This window comes from Phyllostomus discolor, chromosome 3, assembly GCF_004126475.2.
Source record: "Phyllostomus discolor isolate MPI-MPIP mPhyDis1 chromosome 3, mPhyDis1.pri.v3, whole genome shotgun sequence".
NCBI lineage: Eukaryota > Metazoa > Chordata > Mammalia > Chiroptera > Phyllostomidae > Phyllostomus > Phyllostomus discolor.
Window position 1 is genome coordinate 42,008,506 of NC_040905.2, and position 26,615 is coordinate 42,035,120.

The window sequence follows — 26,615 nt, forward strand, 5'->3', positions numbered from 1 at the left end:
AAGTTCACTTTTTAAAAATGGCATGGTGTGCTTAGTGTTAATTTATTTTTATACATGGAAGGTATATTGGAAGGATCAAACAATCACCCAGATAATTCAGCCTAAGAAGTGCTTTGTAGGTGGACAAGATCCAGATGGATGAGGTCATTTTCACATGGGTCAGAGCTGGGTGTAAATTCCCTCCACCCTACGTGGCATGTTACCTCCGATTCTGAAAAAATTCCAGTATCCATTATAAGCTTTAAGCACCTGTATCTTGCTTGGACATCTACAAAGACATTTCTGCTTAAAACTGCAAGGCCTCTTATTTATATATGAAGCTGGAGAAGCCAAAAAGTTTTGTTTATTTTAGTCTTAAGGGCATTTTTTTTTTTCAGATATACTACAAAGACATTGTTTACCCCTGTACCTAGGGCCAAGGTTTATTCGTGATTAGACTCTCACCTGCTCACTTTCAATTTAGATACTTAGTGTACACAGTGTGTCTAGAGTCTCATGGCAGTTAATCAAGGGAAAAACCAGGTGGCCTGGCAGTCTTACGGCCTGGGGTGTGGTTACCAGAAACTAGGGTGTGGTCATTCAGGAAGGCTGCCTCTCCCGCTGGAAGGACACCTGGTTGGGAAGAGCTGGCACCAGTGTCCGGACAGTGGGGCACACTTCCAGGACTTCTGAGCCCTGGTTCCTGCAGCCCCACTATCCTCATTTTACTCTGTGTGGACAAACAAGGGGCCCCACACTCAACCTGACAAGTTCAATGGAGGCCAACGACATGGTGGGCTTATAAACCCAGAGACCTGAAGTAGCCACATAGGATGGTCTGAAATGGAAACTATCTAACTAAAAGCAGTTCATGGCAGGTAGTCAAGTCCTAGGTGGGTATTCTTTCCTGACAAAAGTCAATCTTTGCCTTAACTGAGCCTCTCTTTTGTTTTTTCTTTCTCTTTCTTTCTTTCTTTCTTTCTTTCTTTCTTTCTTTCTTTCTTTCTTTCTTTCTTTCTTTCTTTCTCATCTACAATAACATACCTTTAGAATATCAAAGAAATTTCCTTCCCCACCTCCCTACCTCTCACTAGAGCAGAGATCACAAATCCCTCATTGTTATATTACCACGTTGTTAAGTCCTAACTGTCCTATACCCACCTAGGTAAGAGAAGTATATGTCTATTCGCTTGACTTTTTATCCAATCCCAGAGATTTCTTTGTTTAACTTTCTCCTGCTTCCCTAACCTATCACTGGTGAATTTCATGTAACCCCCTTATACTTCCTCCTTTGTAATATATGAAATAAGCTGTAAAACTGCCATTCCTTGGAGCATTTTCTCAATCCATTGAGATTTTGCTTCCTGGCCATTGTCATCAATTTGGCTTAAATAAACTCATGAAAAAGATCTTACAGGTGTGGACATTTCTCATGCTGGTGTCTGTGAGTGGACATCACTACCAAAGAGGTCACAGAAGCTTCCTGACCTCATAGCTCTGCAGCAAGGAAGGACCTTACTTACCTGCTTCCTAAACCAGAGGTCTTTTCCTTCCCAGGGATGCTTAGAGAACTCAGAAAAGTTGAAGGAGTTCTGGAAAGAGTCCCGAAAGGTATAAGAAGCCCTGAGAACTACACACCCCATTAACAGAGGACCAGAGGCCTCATGGGAGCTGCTCCTCATCCTTCACCGCCCCTCTTTCCCCTGCTCCACTGCACACCAACACTCAGGGTCTTGTAAGCCACAAACCAGGTTAAGGGATGAACCACAGGTCAATAAAAACCCCAGGTCTGAGACTGATAAGTTATTTAAGGGACTTCCAGGAGTTTTTTAAATTGCTGATAACCTCTGACAGTGATACCTGCTTATTGTTAACAAAAAATTTTGTCCCTTCTGGGGTATTATGGATAAAAACACTTATAGACAGGTAAGTGTTCAGTGCAGTGGATATATTTTCTTGTGGTAGATCTAGCCCAGTGATATATTCCCTAAAAGTCACTATAGATATTGCTTTCACCCAGGTACAGATGTAAGTTGAAAATACTTTCTTAAAGCACCGATTTTCTCATCTCAAGTCTCTGGTTAGATGCACCATAGCAGGGACCTTCTCCTTGGCTCTGTGAGTAGACAGAGAAAATCCCAGTTTTTGCCTCAGATTGCAGCCCAGGAGGCAGCACTGCTTATCTAGAAAGATTCAATGGCCCTGATCCAAAGAATATTCAGGTTTTGTTCCAACAGAAACAGAACCCCCCTTTCACTGCCCTGGCCAACCATGAACTGGGTCTCAGAGAAAGGGGCAGGTTGACTGCCCCATAGCAGAGCTGCCAAGAGAAACTCTAAGGCGTGCTCTAGTAAGTGGGGGGTCTCCATCAGTATCGCATGCCCCTTGGGAAGCATGTGGGATGATCTTGGTTATTATCTTCAGCTATGTCCCAGCTATAACTTTACCTGACTCCTCAACTTCCTTTATTCTGAGCCTGACCTGACAACCACATACTACCTCTACAATCAGCATCAGCCCAAGTTTCCCCTTCTGGCCCACTCCCATGTTGCCATTCTAGGGCCTTTTCTTAGATCTCATCTACCCAGCCTAGCATTGGTGTAACCTGGCATAGCTGATTATCCAGGCTGAACACATGTTTGCGAGCCTAACCCAGGCCCGTGCCCATCAGGAAGACCTAACCCTCATCCTGGGCCCTTGCTCTTGGCTCAGTGCCTCTGGCATCTTTTGCACAATTGGGCACCACAGGGAGCACATGACTGCCATCTACAAAGACAAAGATGGAAAATATGAGCCATCCATTTGGCAACAAAGTTGGCATCTTCCTCCATTCATTCTGCCAAGTCCTGACCAAAAGATCTTGGCCTGCTTATTGCCCAATGCGGTCAGTCCAGACTCAGGGTGGCTCAGGTCATGGTATGTGGCCAGCTTTAATAAGATCTGTATATGCAAGAAAAGGACAGAGAAGGGGATCCAGACTCCATATCAGCTTGTGCCCCCCTCCACCAGACCCACACTAGGGGCAAATCTAAAAAGACCTTCATGAAACCTAACAGAAAACTTGTTATTGTTATTATTATTTAGAAATGACAACACAGAACATATCCTCCTTTTAAATTTTTGACTTGGTTTTCATAGAAAAAACTGAGTATTTTTTCTGTTCATATAAAGCATGTGAGATCTTTTTTTTCCAGGAATAAGGGAAGCTGAAGAATAGGTGAAGAAATTAAGTACGTGGAATAGGGTGTATGTCATAATGTCGGCAAGAGCTGTGTCCATGCTGCCTGCAGAGTACTAATCGTATGTCCCAAACGATTTTGAAAGCACCGTAAAGAAGCCAGGAAGAAAATTAAACACTTGCATATACACTGACGTCATTTATCCTCTTCCCAAGTCTTTTGAGTTAGGTGTTGTTCCCCTCATTTACAAAGAAGGAAGGTGAGGTAGCCTCAGACAAACTGAAAGATTGTTCAAGTTTGCAAAACTAACAGGTGGCTGGATTGAGAGTGGAACCCAGTCTACCAGCCACAAAAGCTTAAAACGGCCACTCATTAAAAACTGTCGTTAATTTAGACAACCATCTTCTCCCTGAAGCATATGCCAAAAGAAGTTTATCGACATTCCACGACAATGTCATCAGGGAAAGCATGGTCAAGTTACCACTGAAGGAGTCCTTCCAGTTCATTTCCCAAAACTAGTGTTAGACGGTGAGTTTGGTAATTGGTTCACTTTTAATAGACGATTTATTTTAAGCTGGCTGGCCTGGTGATGCAAGAAGCAGGGGAAGAGGCTTGGTTTGAAGATAGATTTCTAATCTTCTGGGAAGTGTTTCTACTTTAATAAGTTTTGACTCTCCAAAGAAATTAAGGATGGTCAGTCACGACCCTGCTGAGCTGCCAGCTCTGTGAATACACACACACCCATACATACTTGCATGTGCATACAGAAATATGAATCTTGAAGTCGGGGCAGTGAACGCTGCTTTCTTTGGGGAGCAGTCCATTGGAGTCAGCAGGAAGGAGGCTTTGGGCGAGGAGAAAGCTTTTCTTTTTCCATCTTGGGTCCAGTAATTGGGGACTGCACATTAACTGACAGTAGATAGGTTAGTAGGGGAAAAGACCAAGCTTTATTTATACCAACACACACAACCACTCATTGATGAGTAACTCACTTGATTGCCAGGAATAAAAGGTTTTATATACCAAATTTAACAAAAGGGGAAGGAGTTAGGACTTCAATGGGAAGGCATGGAAGGTTCCATGGGGCCTTTTTTGATGGGTAATGGAAATGGGCAGTTCATATCCAGGGCAGCTGACATTCACAGAAAACTCCCATTGGGGTGTGGGGGCGGGGGGTTAATGGCAGGTGTATATCTGAAGCTCTGCTTGAGTCAGTTAAGCAGTTAAGATATTCTTCTGTACCTCCTTTAACTCCAGTGTTTTCACTTTAAAATCAACTCTGGGGTCTGAGTAGCTCCCTCCCCCCATCTGAAACTTCCCCAGAGTTTCAACAAAAAGAAGAAAAAGGAGAAGGAGAAAGCAACAGACAGCAGCAGCAGCAGCAAGACTGGTTGCTATGAAGAGCGATTAGGGTAGAAGTTCAAGAAAGAGCAGGCAAGGGGGAGAAAAACAAAAATGGGACCGGACTATAACCTGATTTCTAGGTTCCAGAGAGCAGTCAGTCAAGCTTTTATACGTTGGATTCGAAGCATCTTCATTGAGGGTGATGGCAATAATCCCATGGTCATGGATAGGTTTCCTGGAGCTGAGCATGGAAGTTTTGCAGGTGGGTGTCTGGTGAATTCTGAGTGGCTGACCCACACTGTTGCAGCGATAAGTCCTTTGAAATTAAAATCAAGTTTTTCAGCTTTAGTTTACAGTATTTCAGGGGAAAAAAGTTGTATTATTTCAGTGATGCCAAATCAGGAAGTAAGAGAAATAAATGGAAACAGTAATTATCAACAACATGTGTAAGACAGCAGGGTAAAATTTCAAAGAGGGTGAAAAATAGCTCAAAGACAAATGAACAGGACTCAAATCTGATAACAATCAAGGCTGGGTTATTATTTTCCATTGAAAGAAAATTTCTCTCTACAATCACCCCCATTTGATCAAAGATAATCAAATAAGATTATTCTTGTTCACAAAATAAGTCTAGTGTCACTATATTGGCCTGATCATTTATATAAGGGAGAAAAAGATTAGTAATGACCGCATAGGCCTTTTTTAAGTTTGCTCTGCTAGAACATTTTAAAAGACTTTATTTATTTTTATAGAGAGGGAAAGGAAGGGAGAGAGGGAGAGAAACATCAATGTGTGGTTGCCTCTTGCATGCCCCTATGGGGACCTGGCCTGCAACCAGGCATGTGCCCTGATGGAAAGGAATTGACAGGATATCCTTTGCTTCATAGTCCAGCACTCCATCCACTGAGCCATGCCAGCTAGGGCTGGAATTTTATAAGGAACCTCAGTTTGGAATTTAAAATGCTCTCGATGCTTGTAAATCCAAGCCAGAACTTGCTGAACTTCATCTGCAGTACCTATACATTTGGGTGATTTATTTTCTTCTTGAGGTCTCCAAAATATTCTAAAGTCTCTGGGCTTGCCAGAGAGTAGCATTCCTTACCACCTGTATGGCTGAGAAACCTATAAGCCAGGTATCAAGCTCATGGTTTCCAAGAGGGCTTTGTAAACATTGGTTCTATAAAGTCAGTCTTAATTCCTTAAAACTGGTCATATCCGATTCTATGCACATCATTCTCAAAATTGACATTCTGAGCCTTGGTGATATAACCAATTTTCTCAATTATATCCTATTATAAAGGGAACATTATCAAACTTGTGCAGATAACTACATTGCTATTAAAATAAGAATATTGAGTAAAAGTGTGTGAATTCTAGAGGGAGCAGGTAGAAAGAAAAATGTTTCATTTTTGTTTACAAAGATATAATGTACTGAATTATTGTGAATTGTATATTGCTTAAGAGGAAAGAGAAGGAGGCTCCTTATATTCAAGAAAATGAAACATTAAAGAACCAGCAATGTTTAAACCAACCAAACAAAAAAAAATCTCATAAAAATTATAATCAATTTTTATGTGTTCATTCAGTCCATGTAACTAATTCTTGTTCTGCTTGGCTTTGGATTAGCAGTTTCATGAACTAGAGTTCTGGAAGTCTTTACTCAGTCCAATGGTATGATCTCGTAGTTATTTAAGAAAAGCCCTCAGTAGCCTGTGCCCAAGAGCAGCTGTGATAACCTTTTCTATGGTTCTCTGAGACATCACTTTTGTTGAAGAAAAAGTATTTCGGCTTGCAGTTGATTGTAAGAACTTTGAGAAAAGCATCAGAATAAAATAATAACTAGACAGCGTGAATGGTAACAAAATTTAAAATGGCCATGGTTAAATTTTGAGGAGAGTTCATTGGAAAAAAATAATGCACTTGAAAAATTTGGCTATTTCTAGGACATACAACATTTCAAGATAATAACTGGAATTATGACTGGTTACATTTTATCTCGACATATCATAAATGGACAACTGATAAATTTCTAGGAATTTCATAGAAGTTCTAAAATACTTATTTACATTAAGAATATTGAGGCTCACAAATGTAACCTAGGAAAGGTTAAGCAGCTCTTCTCATGACAATTCTTCCTATGCAACTTAACATTTGAAATAAACCTAATTAGTTTTATACTTCTTAAAAAAAAAAAAGAAGAGAGGACAAATCCTTTGCAATTTTCCAGGGACCCTCTTGAAAGTCTCAAAATCAGTTTGAAATCAAGAAGACTTCACTTAGAATTTGATTTTGGGAAGGTGTCCAAAATGTTAAAAGGTTTCTGCAGCTGATTAAAAGAGGATCACAGGTCAGTTTTTTAAGTTTTTGAAAAAAGACATGGTCTTAAATAATCAAAGGCATGATAAAGCACTGGAGATTATTTTAAAAGATACAGAATCTGCCCTGGCTGGCGTAGCTCAGTGGATTGAGCACGGGCTGTGAACCAAAGTGTCGCAGGTTTGATCCCCAGTCAGGGTACATGCCTGGGTTGCAGGCCATGGCCCCCAGCAACCGCACATTGATGTTTCTCTCTCTCTCTTTCTCCCTCCCTTCCCTCTCTAAAAATAAATAAATAAAACCTTTAAAAAAAAAGATACAGAATCTTGTGTCTTAGATGGATTACTTAAAAGGTAAAGAAAAATTTTACAATTTCTTATTAAGAATAGGTCAATGATACAAAAAACTTTGTTTTTTCTAAGAGAAAGAACTTTGATATTAAATATTTTACATCTGTACCCTATTAATACTTTTTCTTTTTTAAAGATTTTATTTTTTTATTTGTAGAGAGAGGGGAAGGGAGAAAGAGAGGGAGAGAAACATCAGTGTGTGGTTGCCCCTTGTGCACCCCCTACTGGCGACCTTGTCCACAACCCGGGCATCATCCTGGTCCACATCCCTGACCAGGAATCAAACCAGAGATCTTGGGGCACACCAGCTAGGGCTGTACACTGTTGGTATTAAACCTTGTTTTAAAACCTTATAATAAATTCTTTCAATCTTAGCTAGTTTAATCACATGAGATAAGATTCTCTCTCTCTGTGCATCTCCTTCCCCCTTTACAACTTTCTATGATCATTTATGGTTTTGTTTCTTACTTTTCTCTTTTCATTCTAGAAGAACCTTCAAACAAAGTTAGGACAGAATTACTCTTTTTTCCTTTACAAACATGATCCTGCATTTCTTGAGTACTTTGCATTCAAAAATTTTTTCTTCACCTTTATCATCTCTAGTAGTTTCATTTACACTTATTGATTATTACTTTCAATCTTTAGTAACCTTTATTTTCTAGAGAAAACTAAGAAGTAGACAATTGTGAACTTACATATACCAGAAATCTGTACTAGATAAACAAATTTATCAATACATCATCTCACAATTTCTAGAAACATGTGTCTTAATAGTACAATTTCTCAATGTGACAAGAAGAACATGCTTATTAATAGATTTAAATATCTTTAATCTCACTGTATAAAAACAAGCCAAAAGTAAGTAAACTTAAAGCTATGTTCAGTAATTAATATTTTGGTATTTTATCTTATTTAGAAATGATCTAGATATTCAATGGATATCTGTCATTTACCTTAGTATAACCCTAAGGTTTCATGTCACTGAAAAAGACTTTGGAAACTACTTCTAAGTAGACATATAAAACACAATTATTGTGAAAATAAAGTTTGTAGTGGAGCTGAAAGTCCTTATAACTTTGATTAAATTTAGTTTTAAATCCTAGAACTAGAACTCAAATCTCCCTTTCTATATATACCCCTCACAGCCTAGACATTTCCCCATATAATTGGCAACCCCCAAGACAGAAGACAATAGCCTGGACCTGACCAAGAGTCACACAGTCTGGACCTCTGGCAGGCTAAAGGTAACACCTTGACCCAAGCTGTTTCAGTTCCTGAGCCCTAATGGTGGAATAACCCCCTGGCTACTTTTACATGAAACCAGACAGAGATACACCAGCAAAGACCTCTGAGTTGGCCTCAAGATCTAGAGAAATGATTTATTTCCCTTGCATCACCTCCAACCAGTCAGCTCCCAGTTGACCCCAAAACCTTTAACCTGTGGTCTTCTGTGATTTTGCCCTATATGAGCTGTACCCTATATGTCATCAGGGAGTGTGGTCTTCAGAGCATTAACTCCTCATACCAGATTGGCTAATTCTACAATAAACTTTGTTTCTATGCTGCAAACTTCTGCGTGTTCTTTGTTTTAGACTGGTGAGCACAGGTAGACTGGACTCAGGTATCCAGGTCCCAGTAACAGTAAGAGCAAGTGCCTCAGTTCAATTAGAGTAAAATCTGTAAGTTTTATATATAATATTAAGCATCTAGTAGTTATAATATTAACTATTTGGTTAATAAACCTAAGTAGTCTAAAAATACATGCTTGTATCACAATGATGTTAACTGAGAAGACAGTTATTTTTATTAAGCCAACAATATTAAACTAGTCTTATTTACCAAAGATTTACCTAAATCATGTGCATTTGAAAAACATTTGGAACACTTTCTATATTTCTGAGTTTTAGGGGTATTTCTTTAGGGATATAAATTCTTATAATCTATATAAGAATTTATTTTTCTCTAAGACAATTGATAGAGACTTGTGAAAAATAATTTAATAAATTAATTCAGCAATACCATCCACAGGTAAGAAAATATCACATATGCATTACATGTAAACAGAGACCTTAGATGTTTCACAGGAATACAAAACTCACCAGTATACAAGTGAATTTTTGTCTTTGCTCCACTCTTCATTCAAATTGTGTTTCTGGCAGATGGAACATGTATTCATTCAATATAAGGGCCAAGCTTTTTTATCAGTATTTGCAGGGGAGACCTTTATGAGCTTCTCTTTGCCCTGATGTGTAATAGTACAAGAGGCTGCAGCTCAGTTGCAGGTGACCATCTTAGTGGACAGAGAAGTTACATGCTAAGGAAAAGGCCATGGAGGATTTGTTTGGGGGATATTGATGATTGGTGCCTATCAGAAGGAGAAATACATTTCTCATGTTCTTTGACAGGAAGCAGTAGTACAAGTAGAAACAAGGCAGCTGTTGGGCTGCCAGCCAGAGTTATTTGCTTGGACACTTGCATTTTAAAGAGATGGCTCTAGTGTCCTTGAAAAGACATTTCTGGGTGGTAGAAGATTTACATACATCTCAGAGAGGAAGGATGCAACTTTATTCATTTATTTATCTGTCAATCCTCACCGGAGGGTATGTTTATTGATTCAGAGAGAGAAAGAGAAAGGGAACGAGGATTGAATCTGTACAACCTAGGTATGTACCCTGACCAGGAATCAAACTGGTAACCTTTTGTTATACCAGAGGATGCTCCAAACAACTGAGCCACACAGCCAAAGCAAATACAACTTTTGAAAGTAACTGCTCTAAGAGGGTTTTCCGGGGGCATATTTGCCTATTACCAGATTTTAGCTAGCACAAACAGCAAATTTCCTGGAAGCACTGAGCTTTTGCAAGCAGGCATTTTAAAGGGGGAGGGATGTGATGCGTGGTCACAAGTATGTGAGTTGAGAGTGTAGTCTTTAATAGTGCTGGGTTGGAGCCTCGTTGAGAGGAGGGGTCAGGGGAGCCTGACTGAGAAAGCTGAGGCCTAGCCAATTACTATTTAGGTGTTTCTTCTTAAATGCAGCACAGTCCCTTCCCAATGTCCTGATTTTCAGAAGTATCTGCAAGTACTTTGAGGTGAACGGGAGGCTTTGGGATTGGTAGGAAAGATGGGTGGAAAAGATGGGCAGGCTTTAGGTTACTCCTAGAGCTACAGTTCTGTTTTTGTAAAGACTTGATTAGTAAGGTGGGGACAATGCTTTTTAACTCTCCGAAGAATGGAGTTGCAGCCTCTATTAATAATATTAAGGGGCCAGTGTGACCTCAACTATATTATTTTGAGTTTGCTTATTTATATCAGAGAGAGTTCCAGCTAAGGTAGAAACAATGATCCTAGGTCCTGGGGCTTCAGCTTTGAGAGCTCTGTGTCTTTGGGATGTTTTTACAAATCATTTGACAAAGGCATGAAGATGTATTTCTTTCCTCTGAGGGAAGGCTTCCCTAATAGCTTCTATCAGGCCCTGAATATCAACCTCCAGTTTGGCTATTTGCGGAAGGAGGTGGTGGAGGGGAGTTTGTGGAGGGTATAGATTTAAACTTTTGCTCTAAATCTGATTTCTGTTCTTAATTTTGTTGAGGAGGCCTTTTAAGTTAGTCACACCTTTTTGTGTTCTTTCAATTGATCTTCCTATGTTGGTAATAGGATATCTATTTAGGATGGGAGCTCTCAAAAAATTTCTTTCAAATATAAATGTTCTTTTGAGCCCAAGTATCTGTTGTCTGATCACTGACAATTCAAGATCTCCAAAGGTATACCTGTTCCAAAATGTGACTCAAAACCAAGAAGCCTTTCTGTGACTTAGCCATGAACTCCCCCGCCCCGCAAAAGATGCAGAAGATGAGGCCCATAATCCAAAGTCACTGCCAATGATAGCCAGAGACAAAAAGAAAAGACTCTCCTTGACACAGGTGATAAGAATGGCATTTCTGGAAACTCATCTTTGGTTTTCAATAAAAATGAGACACCTCCAATCAGAGACTTCCTATCTGTGACACTGGACAGGCAATACTGGAATGAGACTTCCCAACACTTGCAATACAAAAAAAGACAAAAGGAGGAGGCCCTTCAGGATTGAAGTCCCTTTATTTAGCTTTAGTTGAATCCTCTAAGAGCTGGCAATGGTTAGCAGGACACCAACTGCAAATGGCGTACCCAGTCTCTCCATATTTTGCCCTGCCAACTACAGATTCTCATGCTCCCAATGTCTTCTGAGCACAGATCCAAAAATTGAAGCCTCTGGTCAGACAGAAAACCAGAGAGTAAATGGTCTCACTAGATCCAAACCAAGCTGTTAGGACACGGAAGAAGACAGGACACAAAGGCCATCCCTGGGAGGGAAAAGAACTTTAATAAAGGTGCTCAAACCAAGAGTTATAGTACACAAGGAACCAGTGGCATAAGTGTTTTCTCCTGCTCATGTAAATCTTTCAAAGAAAAGAAGAGGCTCATAGCAGCCTTTGTCCAACCAGACCTTCAGCAGAGGTATGGGAATCTAACCGGTGAGGAGATTTACCTGTCAACGTCATCAGTGGTCTTAACACCTTAGCTGCAGTCTCCAAAGTAAGCAGGGAGCCCCAACTCTACTGTTCTTATCACCAGAACTGTTAGGAGGAAAACCTTTCTTTTTACAACTGGTGTCTGTGATAGGGGGCTTGCAAATTAACTACCAGTAGACAGATGAACAGGAGAAAAGACAGGGACTGTTTATGGGTACAGGTGAAAGCACTCAGCCATGAGAAACTCCTTAGACGGAAATAGTTGTTCACCTGACACCTGTGTAATTTTGTTCACAGTGCCACCCCAATAAATTCAATAAAAAGGAAAAGAAAGGTTCATGTACCAAGTTTAACAAAGAGGTGGTGGTGGTGGAGGTGGTTAGGGCTTCACTGGGAAGGTATGAGAGGTTCTGTTGGGCTTTCGGTACTAATGGAAATGGGCAATCTGTCTCCCTGGCAGCTGAATTGGCAGGAAACTCCCTGGGACAGGGATTAAGGGAGGTTGCATTTTCTGAAGGCTCTGTGGTAGTCAGATAAGGGCAATTTTGATAAGATTTACTTCTTTGTCTGCTTTAGCTAACATGTTTGTCTTTAAAATTATCTTTATACCAACTCTGGGGTCTGAGTGGGCCCCCACAAGACTCAAGACACCTGTCATCACAAAAACTTTAGAAAAGGAAGACCTCTTGGGTCCCTGGTGAGGCAAATTTTGAGGCAATATTTCTGTGAGGGGCTTGAGAGCAGATTTGATGAAGCTCCCGGTGGCAGATTTAGCTGCCTAATAGGAAGGCACTGTGGGTTATCGATGTCGTCCCTGCACAGGCTGAGATCATCCTGGGCTTCGTGCCAACAATACGAGCCCTGGCTTCTGTGCCCACAGTGAAGGCTGGCATTTAACTTCATTAAGTCCCCAAGACTCAAAGTCCGTTACTTGCCTTCAAAAAATCATTGCACAGTATTTAAAGACTTAAGTAATATGAGTTTTTAAACTGTGTGTATATATATGTATATGTGTGTATGTGTATGGCTTTTGCCTTTTGCCCACCACAAGCAGAAAAATAGGCTTTATATTTTTAGGTCATAAATTGATTTTACAACCCAAACACTGACTTCCAAGGATATGTTGTTATCAGTGGAAATATCTAGAAGAAAAGGTATAATTCAAAGTGCTAATTTCAAAAGGCAGTATTCCATATTCTCTACCACGTTGAATCAGTGCTATTTGCCTGCAAGGAGAACATGCTTCCTGTTCATTAAAGCTGTCTTCACAACCTCAGGAACTTTGCAGTTACTAAGGTAATTGAGGACATCTACTAAAAAAAAGCTGTGGTTTCAAGTTCATCAATTTAAACTTCCTAGACAAAATACAAAGTGTAGAAACTAAACTAAAGGACCAAGTGATCTTTTCCTAATAGATGGAAAATTTCCCCCAAAGAAAGGCAGGTATATGTCTGTGGTATAGGCTTGCAGGATGAAATTTGTTAAGCACTAAAGGGCATCTTGGATCTGTGGCTCACTAACCTGCAGGGACATTGGAAATCAAAAGCAATGGAAAATAGGAACATAGCTGGAATGATTCAAAGTTGAGGAAACTTGTTTATAGAACTAATGTGGACATTGCTAATTAGTGATTCAAATGCTGGCTTTCCAAAATATTACCAAAATCACCTATTGGTACTGAATAATGCTCTGGTGGCAAAGGGAGATTGTCCTGTACATTGCAGGATGTATAGCAGCAATCTTGACCATGATCCTGACCCTCTAGAGGCCAGTAGCACCCTGAGGCATGACAATCAGAACTGTCTCCAGACATCACCCAACATCCCCTGGGAGGCAAAACTGACTCAAGGTGAGAACCAATGCTTTCCAGGTAACAGAGAACTCTTTCTCAACAGTCTTAGTAGAGGTTCCCAGTGGGGAGGGCAAGGCTGAGAATATTTTTGAGATTTTAAAGTCTTTTTTTTGCCTTGGTTGGTGTGGCTCAGTGGATTGAGTGCCGACCTGCAAACCAGAGAGCCACCAGTTTGATTTCCAGCTGGGGCACATGCCTGGGTTGTAGGCCAGGTCCTCAGGAGGGGATGCTTGAGAGGCAACCCCATATTGATGTTTCTCCCCCTCTATTTCTTCCTCCCATCCCTTCTGTAAAAAAATAAATGAATAAATCTTTTTTAAAAAAAAGTCTAGTTTTTTTCACCATGTGTCTTTCAGTGGTAGGGTGGGGGAGTTCTGGTTACAATTAGATGAGGTTCATAATATAATCTTCAGGATTAGTAGACACAGCAAGGTGAGGGTTCTGAGATTTGGGGTTTGAAAATGCTGATTTTGATGTAAAATTGTCCTTTGATATTTTCTACATATGAGTTTGGGGAATTCCTGGAATGAAAGAATGGGATTTGTAAACTGTTGTCTTCCTAGGCAGTAGATTTCTGGAATAATAAAGTTATGCTGATGATGACCCTGGAACAGTAAAATGTTAATGTAGGCTGTGTAGATACAAATGATTTTGGTTCCCAGTGGATTTCTTACTTCCTTCCCCTCCCCGCTCAGATTGCTACCTGCCTTTTTGCCCACTGTTATCACATTCAGAAAAGCTGATATGAAAGACCAAAGAGGTGCAAGTGACAGGCATGGACTCTGGAGTCACTGTCAGGGTCTCATCCTTGTTTTACTGCACTACTAGCTGTGTGGCCTGAGCAAGCAGCACACCCCACTCAAACCTCAGTTGCTCCATCAATGTATTGAAATTAATAATAGGATCTCCCCATCAGACTGTAGCAGAGGTTGAATGAAATAATACAGATCTAATGCTCTGAACATAATATGCATTTGGTGGGTGTGAACCACTATGGACAAAATGCCATAGCCACAGTGAATCTATGCTTGGGTCCATGTGTGTTTGGGGACATCCTTCATGTGCTTTCCCATAAGCTCTAAAACACTAGTTTTAAATTAGAAACTGAAATGCTCTCTCCACCCCGTAGAAGTATCATGGGGTGAGAGTATCTAACTGTTGCAGGTTCCTCCACCCATATTCCACTGAGCACGGTGTGTGACTGCCACTAAAATGTGTGGAATAACTTAGGCTGTAATTTGGCAATTTCACTTCTGTAAAAGTTGGTGAACAATAAGAGCATCATGGCACTAATCTGAGATAGGTTAAAAGTCACTTTCCTTAGCTCATCCACTGGAATGTTCTTCTAATCTATTTTCCATAGAACATTTTAAAGACAATATCTTGCTTTAATGGCCATGACCTTGAATCCATTACACTGTAGGGTTCTACTCTTTGCTTTCTCCTAATTCTGAACACAGCTCATATTCTATAAGTGGTAGACTCACTTGCATTGTGTCAGGTGCTGATCTAGGCACTTCAAATAATTTTCTCATTTAATCCTAATTCTGTAAGGTAAACACTGCTATGAGAAATCTGACCTGGCTAGTACATGAATGGAGGTGGGATTTATTCCTATGCCCCAAAGTTGATGATTCTTCCACAGCATGAGACCACTAAATACTTCCTAAAACAACAGATAGAAAACTCTAAACATAATACATCAAACATATCAGTCATGGTTTTACAGACCTTGGGTCCATGTATGGTATTTGGCCACATGAACTATTTTCTGGAACATTGACAAGGAATAGACAGTCTTGAAAAAGTAACATATCTAATCTGACCATAGGATGACTGAAATAACTGAACAACAATCTCAGGGAACCACAGTCCAATCCAGATATTTATCTAATTTTAACAAATAAATGAAGTAGACCCAATTAATCATTGGTTGATTCTTAACTGCTATTGATGGGATTGGGAGGGGAAACAAACCTTACACAACCTCCTAATGCATGTTGAGGGCTCTATACATTTGGCAAAAAAAGTATTTATACAGCAAAATTTATCAACAAAGGTAATGGGCTAAGGGATCTTTACTGGATAATACTGCAAATGGGGAGCGACATTGGAATGAAATGTCTTCAAGAAGAGTGTCTTAGAGAATAGGTTTTCTGGGACAGTGTCCTTTTTTCATGATGAGGGTGTTTTTACTGTTCTCAGGGAAGGGGATTCAGTAAATGGACAACTAAATGCAATTTGATTTTTAGATCTCTAATTTTTCTGTTTGAATATGGATCAGAGTTCTTTATTCTACCAAAGCTCTGTCCAATGCTAGATCTGTGATTTTGAGCAAGTTACCTGATTTCTCTGGGCCTCAAATTTTCTCCTCTGCATAGAAAGAGGGATTGGGTATGTGATCCATAAGGTCCCTTCCTGCTCTTGAGTCAAATTGATTAAAAAAGATGTTATTAACTTACTAGTGCCCTCTACAGGCGATTTTCTCCACAGTGTGAGAATTCATAAAGGGGAGGTTAGAAAAATTCTCTTGGTGTATTTTTGTGACTTAGTGTCCGACATAATATTGATATTTTGATAGTCAATGAGCCATGGTTGTGAAGCAATTAAAATTTTAGATTTTGTCTAGACTTCATTTTACAGACAAGAAATATGAGGACTACCATGGCTATGAACTTTTCACTTCCTTTGAAGTAAAGCTTTGAATACAAGTCTCTTGATAGTCATTTCAGTGGTGTCCAAGCACAACCTTCCCAGTCTTTCACAGTTGTCTTCAAAATACTTTCCCTCCCCTTGTCAGACAGGAGTGGAACTCAGCTTTTTCTCAGTTTTCTATGTACTTACCACCCTTAAGAGTTGATGGACTGTGGAATTTTCTATTAGAGTAGGAAATGGCTGCTTCAACATTGCCTGGTAATTATGTGAGCACCTTGGGGTAAAGTTGCTTTTTTGCCACCTTTCCTGCTACTGATGTGGAGGTCCTTTACTGACATTGCCAGCAGAAAATGTATGCATGCTCAATATCTGATTGATTCACTTTCACTTCAAGGACTGCTAACAATTTTAATCCTTCATGCTGAGACCTCCTCAGAAGTTGGGACACACTATTCATTTCTAAGATAAAGGACACAGAAAAATGTCCTGGACAGCTTTTGGTAAAAAATTTGAGTCTGTTTAAGTCTACTTTAATATTTTAAAATATTAAGTTATGTATTGGTTTTTAGTATTATGAAAGCATTTGTGCCTTATAGAAAATTATAAACTTACATAAAAAATAAGAAAATGACAGCACTGTATTCCTACCCATAGATTACCAGTTACCATACCTGTGTATATCCTGATACTTTTTCTATGCATGTATAAATTACATACATATATATTTACCAAAATGAGATCACATGCTGTTTTTAACCTGCTGTCTTTAGTTAATGATCTCCATCATCCTGGCCAATAAATTTTCATCTTATCTAAAATGCAGTCTGTATTAAAATATCCCCTTCTTGTCCCCCAAAATGTCCTTTATAGTTGGTTTATACAAACCAAACTCAAACCCAGGACCCTGCATTGCACATAGTTATTGTGTCCCATAAAAGTGTGTACTCCAGGGTGAGTGCAGGGTATACTTCCCCCCAACTCTCTCTCCGTCTCTGTCTCTCTCTGTTCTTTTCATGAAACTCGTTGAAGAGAACAGGGAAGGTTGAGGTTTTGTGAGTTTTGTAATCTTTCTTTCTTTATTTCTTTTTTATATTTTGTTCTTTACATAAACCAGATATTTAGGAAATTGCCCAACTTTCTGCTTTATCTTCACCTGCAAGAAATACTGCCTTAATGGCATAACAGATGGTCAACTATTTAAATGCAAAGTTTTGGGTCTAAAATGGAATTTGTAAATCTGATTAAACATCTCTATTTTTCTTTAATTTCTCCTTCACACCCCCTTGCAGTCCCCAGAACAAAGGAAAGTCAGTCAAAACTATGTCGAACTCTGTGATAATCTATGTCTTCATGAAGCTTAGAGTCTAGTGCTTAAGTCAATCATTAACATTAAATGCTTAATCGAATGACAACAAATACAAATGCTGAGAGGGCAAAATATAGAATGCAAGGTTTCAAGACATGAGAGATGGCTCAGGGAAGAAAGGGGCCTGTTTAGTATATTAGGGAAGGCTTCTTCCGAGGAATGACATTTAAATTGCAATTAGTTAAGGGAAGATCAGGGGAAGGCTGTTCCAGGCACTGGACACAGCATTTGCAAAGGTGCTGATATTTAGGAGTCATACTTAGTATTGATGAGATGAAGAGAATAAGAGGGAAAATGGAATATGATAAAGCTGGAAAGTTAGACAGGGGCCAGATCATTCAGAGGCCACAGGCCATGTGAATAACATAATTATGTGGGCAAAAGGGAGCAATAAAGAACTCTAAGTAGAAGAGACACATAATCAGATTTTACTAAGATCATGCTGACTATTGTGCAGAGAGTATATTGAAGGGGCAGGAGTGGATATAAGGAACCAGTTAGAAAGCCATTGTGATTGTTCAGCTGAGAGATGATGGTCCTAAAGTGATGGTTAGAATGGATGAAAGATGGGTGATTTTAGAGATATTTAGCTAGTTATAAAGTGGTTTTAAAAAAGACTTGGGGACTGATTGGATAGAGAGGAGTGAGGGAAAGGGAGACACTAAAAAATAATAGCACTGTTTCTGTACGAGAGGTAACAGCTCAACTCAGATTGGTATACACCAAAAAGGAAATTGATTGATTCAAGTGCAGGAAAATTCCTGGGAATAGATCAGATGCTTCAGACAAGGCTGGATCCAGGAATTTAGATGATGTTTTTGGGAGTAAATCTCTTCAATTCTTGATCTCTGGAAAGGGTTTTTCTCATAGTGGTAAGACAGCAGCTGGAAGCTCCAGGTTCCCATCCTCACAGGGCAGCAACTCCAGCAGAAGAGAACTCCTCAATATTTCCAGGAACTATCCTAGAACTGAACCTCAATTGAGCCTCACTTGCTAATCCTGGGTAACACATCCATCCCTGGAATTAACAGGCAGAATCTGTTTCACCTAAAGCATATAGACCTAGGGTGGGGAAGGAAATTTGAGAAGTTATTCCCAGTACAATGGTGAATGAATGCTGGGCAGGTAGGAATGACAGCATTTACTGCAGGTAACAACTAGGATTTTTATGGGGCACAATGGAATGGATGGTAGGATCATTTGCTGGAGGAAGAGTAGAGTGTCGAGGGGAAAGATTACAAGTTCAAGTTTGACATGTTCTTTTGAGCTCTATTAAACTTTTTCATGCAAATGTCAAGTAGGCAGATGGATACATGGGTCTGAAGCTCAGTAGAAAGTTTTTGGCAGAAGTTCAAGGTTTGGGAGCTATCCATGAATATCATACGGATGAGATCATCTGAGGTATGCATTGAAGGAAAAGAAGAAATTTATTAGCTAAGTAGCAGAAGAGGAGGAGTCTGCAGATCAGAGTGCAAAAGAAAGTCTGGTCAGCCATTTAAAAGAAAACCATGTGGGAGCAGTTCCATTACAATCCAGACTGTTTCCTCAAGGTCAGTATGAAATGTCTACTTGTGTGTCATGCATCTGAGAAGTAAGATCAGATAAAGAACTGTCAACTGAATATAACATGGAGATTGTTGGTGAGCTTCGTCAGTGGTGCAGGTTACATAGAGTGATGGCAAAAGAAGCCAAGTTTGATAGGAGGTTAAAGAGTGAATAAGAATAAAAAAAGCAATGATGAGAAGTTTGCTCCAAATGAGTAGAAACTGACAAAATAATGGCTAGAGTGGGAGATGAGAATCTAAGGAAGGATTTTTTTGTTTTGTTTTGTTCTGTCTTATTTTTTGGATAGAAAGTCTTGAACTTACTGAGGAGCAAAGTTAGGAATACACAAGCTAAAAGACAAAAGATGAGATCCAGAGAACAGTGAATGGAGAAATGTTAGAATGGTGAGAAGGCTGCCCTTTTTCACTATCATTGGAAGGGAAGTGAACACTGTTGCAGGAACATGTTTAGATCCCATGGCCATAAATTGAAGTTGTTTCCAGATGATGGCTTCTGCTGCCTCTGTGAAGTAGGAAGTCCTTTCCTTGAAGTGAGGAAGGATCTGAGGTTTGAAGAGAGTAGAAAGACTTGAAACAGGGTGCAGTCAAACAAACTGGAGATAGAGCAGGATCTCTCAGAGCAATGCCTGTGGCCCAGCAGAGACTAAACTTTCCTTAATCTGATCAATTGGTGATTTTCTCCAGCGGCTCCCTATATCCTGAGTGCTCAATGTAAAGAGATGGACAGCTGATGGGATGAAAGAGCATAGTAAAAAGGCATTGATGGTACAGTAACATTATGCATGAGGTCCAAAACTTTAATTGCACAAAATGGAAGGCCTGCTATGCCTAGGTTAGTGAAAAGAGAATGGGGCTGGGTGGAGGATGTCTACTAGATTCACATTACCACATGTGTTCTCTGGGTTTTTACTGAGTGTGCAAGAGAATGATTAAAAGGACCACCATGGAATCCATGGGGGGTAGGGAGGGAAGTGAGGAAAGGAGGGGTTGATAACAGGCATTCCCAACAGTGGGAAATAATAAAAGACTGGCCATCAGCCATACAGTCAGCCTTATGAGGGAGAGGAAGCCTTGGGCCATGAAATCACACTGACCAAGGTATTGGAAGGTGCACATATTAGCAATGTGGCTTTGCCTCTGCTTTAGATTCCTGATTTTAAAATTTGGAATAATGGTATCTTTCTTGCTCACCTCACCGAGCTGTTGTTAGCAATCATCTGAAGTGCTATAAAAGTATGAGCTATATTAGAAAACAGACCCAAAGGTCTCTCTCTCTTTTTTTTTCCATTGTGGTATGGGAAGGGGAGTGTCGAAAGGGAGGTGGTTACCAGAGACCTCACCACTGAATAGTGCTGGCCTCACACTTGTGCTGTGCTTGGGTTAAGAGAGGAAAAACAAACTTTGTATATTCTGCCTTAAGCTGTTGATATGTACCAACAAGCTATTCTTCAGTAGTTCTGTGGTCCTATTTTAATTTTTTAATTGTTTGTTTTTATTCCATAGCAATCTAACCTTTCTGGATTGTTCACACACATTAAAACATTAGATCAGGGCACACAGCCTGAGGACTGGTGCTTCAGAGTACTACTACAAAGGAAGTTACCCAGTCTCTTCTCAATGTAGGCACTGTTTTTAACCCTTCACTCCTATTCTCTCATCATTCTCCTTTTCCTATAAACTCCCTACTCAGGGTGGTGGGGGGGAACCTTTTCTTCCTGAGGTTGTCTCTACTGCAGTAAATGGCACCACTACTCACCCAGTTGTTTGAGCCAAAACTTGGGAGTCACTCTTTGTTCCTGAATTTTCCTGATGTCCAATTTACTGGCAAGTGTGGTTGACTTTACTTCCAAGAAAAATTCACATTTTGTGATCTTTACTACTCTTGCCACAGTCCAGCAACCACCATCTCTTACAGGGACAACTGTGATAACCTCTTAGCTGGTTTCCCTGCTTCTATGTTTGCCTGCCTAGAATCTTTTGTCCCTACAACCAATTCTCTAGTCATCTTTTCCAAAGCATTTGTCAGATGTCACCTACAATAAAATCTGCCCCCTCCTTTATTCAAGCTACCCTAACACTCTTCTGAGACCTTGAACTTGCCAAGCTTATTTTAGCCTCAGGTTCTTTGCCACAGCTGTTCTCTTGCCTAGGAATGTTGTTCTCCCTGATCCTCACATGGCTGGTTCCTTCTTGTTATTAAAATCTCATATTGCCACCTCCTCAGAGAGTCCTTCTCTGACTACCCAGTCAAAAGCAGGATGAATGATTTCATCTGTCTCACAGAAATATACACCTATACATCCTTTCCCCTGTCTTTTCTTGTCCACCCCTCTTTTTCTTTTTTACCTTTTAAAAAAGTTCTCTTTAACCCATCTCTTAAATTAGCCTGTGGTTTATATTAAACATCACCTAGAATTCCCTGAGTACTACCTATGTCGCTAAATTAGTGGAGCAAGCACTGCCTTTAGGGTCAAACATATTCCTCTCTTCTGTCTTTTTTCCCTCCTTCTCTCTCTTCTTCCTTATTTCTCTTTCTTCCTCCACATAAGTAACTCAGGATCCCATGATAGATCCCATGACAGATCAGAGCCATGTTTCTAAACTAAAGGTAAGGAAGAAAGAAGTTGTTGATTTGAAGTTTAAAGACTTAAGTAAAATTTTATTTTCCTTCTATTTATTTATTCCTGAGCCTTGGTTTGCTGTTCAGTGAGACAGTGACTGTTTCAGTTATCTACTACCAAAATAATGCTGTGTAACAAATCATCTCAAAACTCGTTGGCTTAACACAGCCACTTACTATTTCTCATTTCTCTATGGATCAGAGAGATTGCTCTGCTGATATCGCCTGGACTCATGCATGGATCTACCAACAGCTGTCTACTCAGCTGGGCTAGCTGGCCTAGGATGGCCTTCAGCTGAAATAAGTCATCTGTATTCCATATGGTCTCCTGCCACCTAGAAGGCTTGTGTTTCTGGTGGTGACAAGGTTCCAAGAGAGAAATCAGAAACCACATTCCAGGTTTCTGCTTGCACAAAGTTTGCTACTCTCCCATTGTCCAAACAAGTCACCTGGCCAAGCCCACTGCTCAAGAGCAGATACAGAGAGATATGAGAAACCAATGGCCAATAATGCTATAATCTACCACAATGGATTGAATGATGTAGAGCCTCCTCCTTTGGGATGCCTTCCCTGATTTCCCTCAGCAGACTTGAGCACTCCTTCTGATATGCATCCAATGTAGAAATTATTCATAATTACTTATCAAATACCTAATGTTCACTAAACTCTGGGGGCTGGTGTGCTGTACACAAAGCAGTGAATGTGACAAAGTTCATTGCATTGCAGTTGTAGAGGAAAGAGAGTGAATAAGTAAACACATGAAAATATACACAATTTCACATATTAATATAGGCCTTAAAATATTATTCTGTAGCTCTTTATAAGCATGTCAGTCCCCCCAGCTGTGCCAGGACCTCTGAGAGCAGCAACTCAGTATTTTCACCTTTGCATCTCCAGTTCCTGGTAGAGTATAAGGCTCCATAGGTGCTCAATAAATAATGGAACTTTAGGTGAGCAAGAGAGCCCTGCAGAAGGCATCACCCACAGAAGGGATGGGCTGAGAGGCATAGAGCCAAGAACTTGGCCATGGCAGTAGCTACTCATTCTCAGGCTCTGATTCCTTTCCACTCTTACCTATTTCCATGGGAAGACACAGAGACGGCCTTTTCTTCCTGACACTCTTCTCCCTTTATATATCATCATAGGGACCCTCCTAATAGAGATGTCTATTACTCAGCAGGGATTCTGACCAATAGCTCTGATAGCGATTGCCTAGTTTTGCTTCTCTTATAAAGCAAAGAAATTTTTGCTTCCCACTTCTCATCACAGACAATTGTGGGGGCAATGTCAGAGAGGACAAGGGACACATGGCCCTGGGTGCTTGGGTTTTTCATTTGGAATTGTGAAGGCAGAAATCAATCTCTTGAACAGAAAGGCACCACATTATCCCCCTTCTCTCAATGTGAATGAGAGATACACTTGGACCACAATTTACAAGTCTTGCTATCTACTTTTGGAGTTCCTTTGTCACCTGGCTTGGTTCCAGCTCCTCTATTTAAATGTTACCAGGCTTCTTTCCAAAGGCTAATATGCCAACTTGAAGACATTGGTTGGTTTAGAAAGTACTGATGTGACTTCTTGTCAAGTTTTTAATTGCTCAGCCACTGAACCTCCTTCCTTCATTTGGGGTATTCGCACAACATGAGTCTTGGTAGAAGGCAGAACCTGCTTTCCACTTTAGAAAGTGAGAAGGCAAGATTCTAGCTTTCTTTCTGCTCACTGGCAGGGGTAGTGTGTACATGTGATTAAGCCCAGCCAATCAGGTGCTCCCACCTGAGACAGTGGTGCATTCTCCCTCAGTGCACCAGGGATAATCATCCTCACCATTAAATTCTTGTGGCATAGTTTTGGCTCTGATCCTAGCCTCATTAGATCCCTGGTTCTCTATCTTCCAGGATTTTCTGAAGTGATTAAATATCTCTTCAAGAATTTTTTTTAAGTAAATCTCAGCCGAAGTTTGTTGTTTCCAACCAAGAAACCCAAATAATACAAAATACCATGTTTTGCAGAGTTTTCCCTCTATAGGGAATTCTGGATTCTTTTTTTCCCTTCTATCTCATTGAAACAGCTCCTGCTTCTGAGCTCCCTAGTCTAATCAAGGTTTTATAGAACTGGCTTGGCTGTCTTTCCTCTGTGTTGGTGGGCTTTTAACTAGTGTAGCCCTGCTCTTCCTTTTTTTCTGATAATACAAATATAGTTTTTTATATGACTCACCAGAAGGACCAATTTGTTGTCCTATTCATTTGAAACAACCAAAATCAGATGCTGTTGAAGTTACACTATGGAGGGAGTGATGTGCCTCCTGAAATATGGTGTACTCTGTAAATATCAACAAGCCATCCCCAGCCCCAGCACCTCAGAGGTGTTGACATTAAATGGGATGCTCAAATTTTATTCCTGCATCTTTACTTTGGGCTCAGTCACTTAACAGCATAACTTGAACTCTTTGCTTGCCAGTATATTTTTATATAATGCCCAGATTAAATCTACAGTAATAATGTTCCATTCCTTTTATGTAATATTTATATACATGACACTGAGGCTATGTAACCAGTGGTCGGGTGAGACAATCTTATCTGATCATAGGTCTAAACAGTCTCAAAAGGCTGGTGAATTGAAAATTTATTTTGTTGGTTGCTCTGATATTTCATAATTTAAGAGATAAAGGGAAGAAAAGAGTGGAAATTGTTAAGCCCAGACCTCTACTTCATATTCAAAGTAGAAAAGAGGGGGCAGTCTGGCTGAGAGGGAGGCATATGTAGACATATTTTGCTTCCTTTCACAACCAAAAGAAGGTCAACAACTAATTTAAAAACAATAAACAACTATAATTGTCAGAAAATCAGACTGCATGGAAGTTCAACAACCAAGGAGTTCAAGAAGAAATATTCACCCAGACTGGTAGGAGGGACAGAGACAGGAAAATGAGGAGGAGAGGACAGAGTGGCAAGGTGGCAGCTGGCAAACCAAGTGGTCCCACGTTTACATGTGGATAAGCTGGGAGGAACAACTGGGGAACAAGACAAACTATACAACACAGGGTTCCAGCACAGGGAAATAAAGCCTCAAAACCTCTGGCTGTAAAAACCTGTGGGGGGTTGCAGTGGCAGGAGAAACTTCCAGTCTCACAGGAAAGTCTGTTGGAGAGGCCCACAGGATCCTAAAATATACACAAGCCCACCCACCAGGAATCAGCACCTTGAAAGGCCACAGTCCACTGTGGGAAGTGAGGAAAGTGATAGAAAGTGGAGTAAGAGCCGAGCAAGTGGCATTTTTCCCTCTCCGATCCATCCCCCACATATAGTGCCACAATGCAGCAACATGGGTTGCCCCCACCCTGGAAAATACCTAAGGCTCCACCTTTTAAAATGTAGCAGGTGCACTGAGACAAATAAATACAGCCCAAATGAAAGAACAGATCAAAACTCCAGAAAAAGAAATGAAGTGACAAGGAGATAGACAACCTATCAGATGCAGAATTCAAAACACTGGCAATCAAGATGCTCACAGAAATAATTGAGTATGGTCACAAAATAAAGGAAGTAATGAAGGCTATAGAAAGTGAAATAAAAAATATACAGGGAACCAACAGTGAAGAGAAGGAAACCAGGACTCAAATCAATGATTTGGAACAAAAGGAAGAAATAAACATTCAACCAGAACAGAATGACGAAAAAAGAATTCAAAAAAATGAGGAGAGGTTTAGGAACATCTGGGACAACTTTAGGCATTCCAACATCTGAAGCATAGGGTTGCCAGCAGGAGAAGAGGAAAAGCAAGAAATTGAAAACTTATTGGAACAAATAATAAAGGAAAATTTCCCCAATTTGATGAAGGAATTAGACATGCAATTCCAGGATGCTCAAAGACTCCCAAAGAAGTTGGATGTAAGAAGAAACACACGAAGACACATTATAAGTAAATTACCCAAGATTAAAGATAAGGAGAGAATTTTAAAGGAGCAAGAGGAAAGGAGAGAGTTACCTACAAAGGCATTCCCATAAGACTATCAGCGGATTTCTCAAAAGAAAGCTTGCAGGCTAGAAGGGGTAGGAAAGAAATATTTGAAGTCATGAAAGGCAAGGACCTACAACCAAGATTACTCTGTCCAGCAAAACTAGCATTTAGAATGGAAGAGTAAGTAAAGTGCTTCCCAGATAAAGTCAAGTTAAAGGAGTTCATCATCACCAAGCCATTATTATGTGAAATGTTAAAGGGACTTATCTAAGAAAAAGAAGATGATCAAAAGTATGAACAGTAAAATGACAACAAACTCACAACTATCAACAACTGAACTAAAAAAAAATGAAGCAAACAAGTAGAACAGGAACAGAATCACAGGAATGTAAATCACACGGAGGGTTATTAGTGGGGAGGGGGAGGGAAGAGGATTGGGGAAAAGGTACAGGGAATAAGAAGCATAAATGATAGACATAAAATAGACAGGGGGAGGTTAAGAATAGCATAGGAAATGGAGAAGCCAAAGAACTTACATGTACGACCCATGGACATGAACTAAGGAAGGGGAATGCTTGGGAGGGTAGAGCAGAGTGTAGGGGGGTAAAGGGAGAGAAAAATTATGGGACAACTGTAATAGCATAATCAATAAAGTATACTTAAAAATTATAATGGACCTGAAAAAAAGTAGAAAAGAGGGGAAGATAAAAAGGCCAGCAGAGTGTGGTGCCAGTTTTTGTTCCTATTTCTATTTCTTTAAAAAGAAGAAGTAGATTCACCTTTGTTAGGGAAGAACCACATGCTAGATGCAATGCTGATTGCTTCATAAATATTCTTATTTAGTTCTTGCAACAGTGCTCCAAATTACTACTATCATTGTCATTATCATATCATAGATGAGAAAATATGTTTTCACGCTGTTTG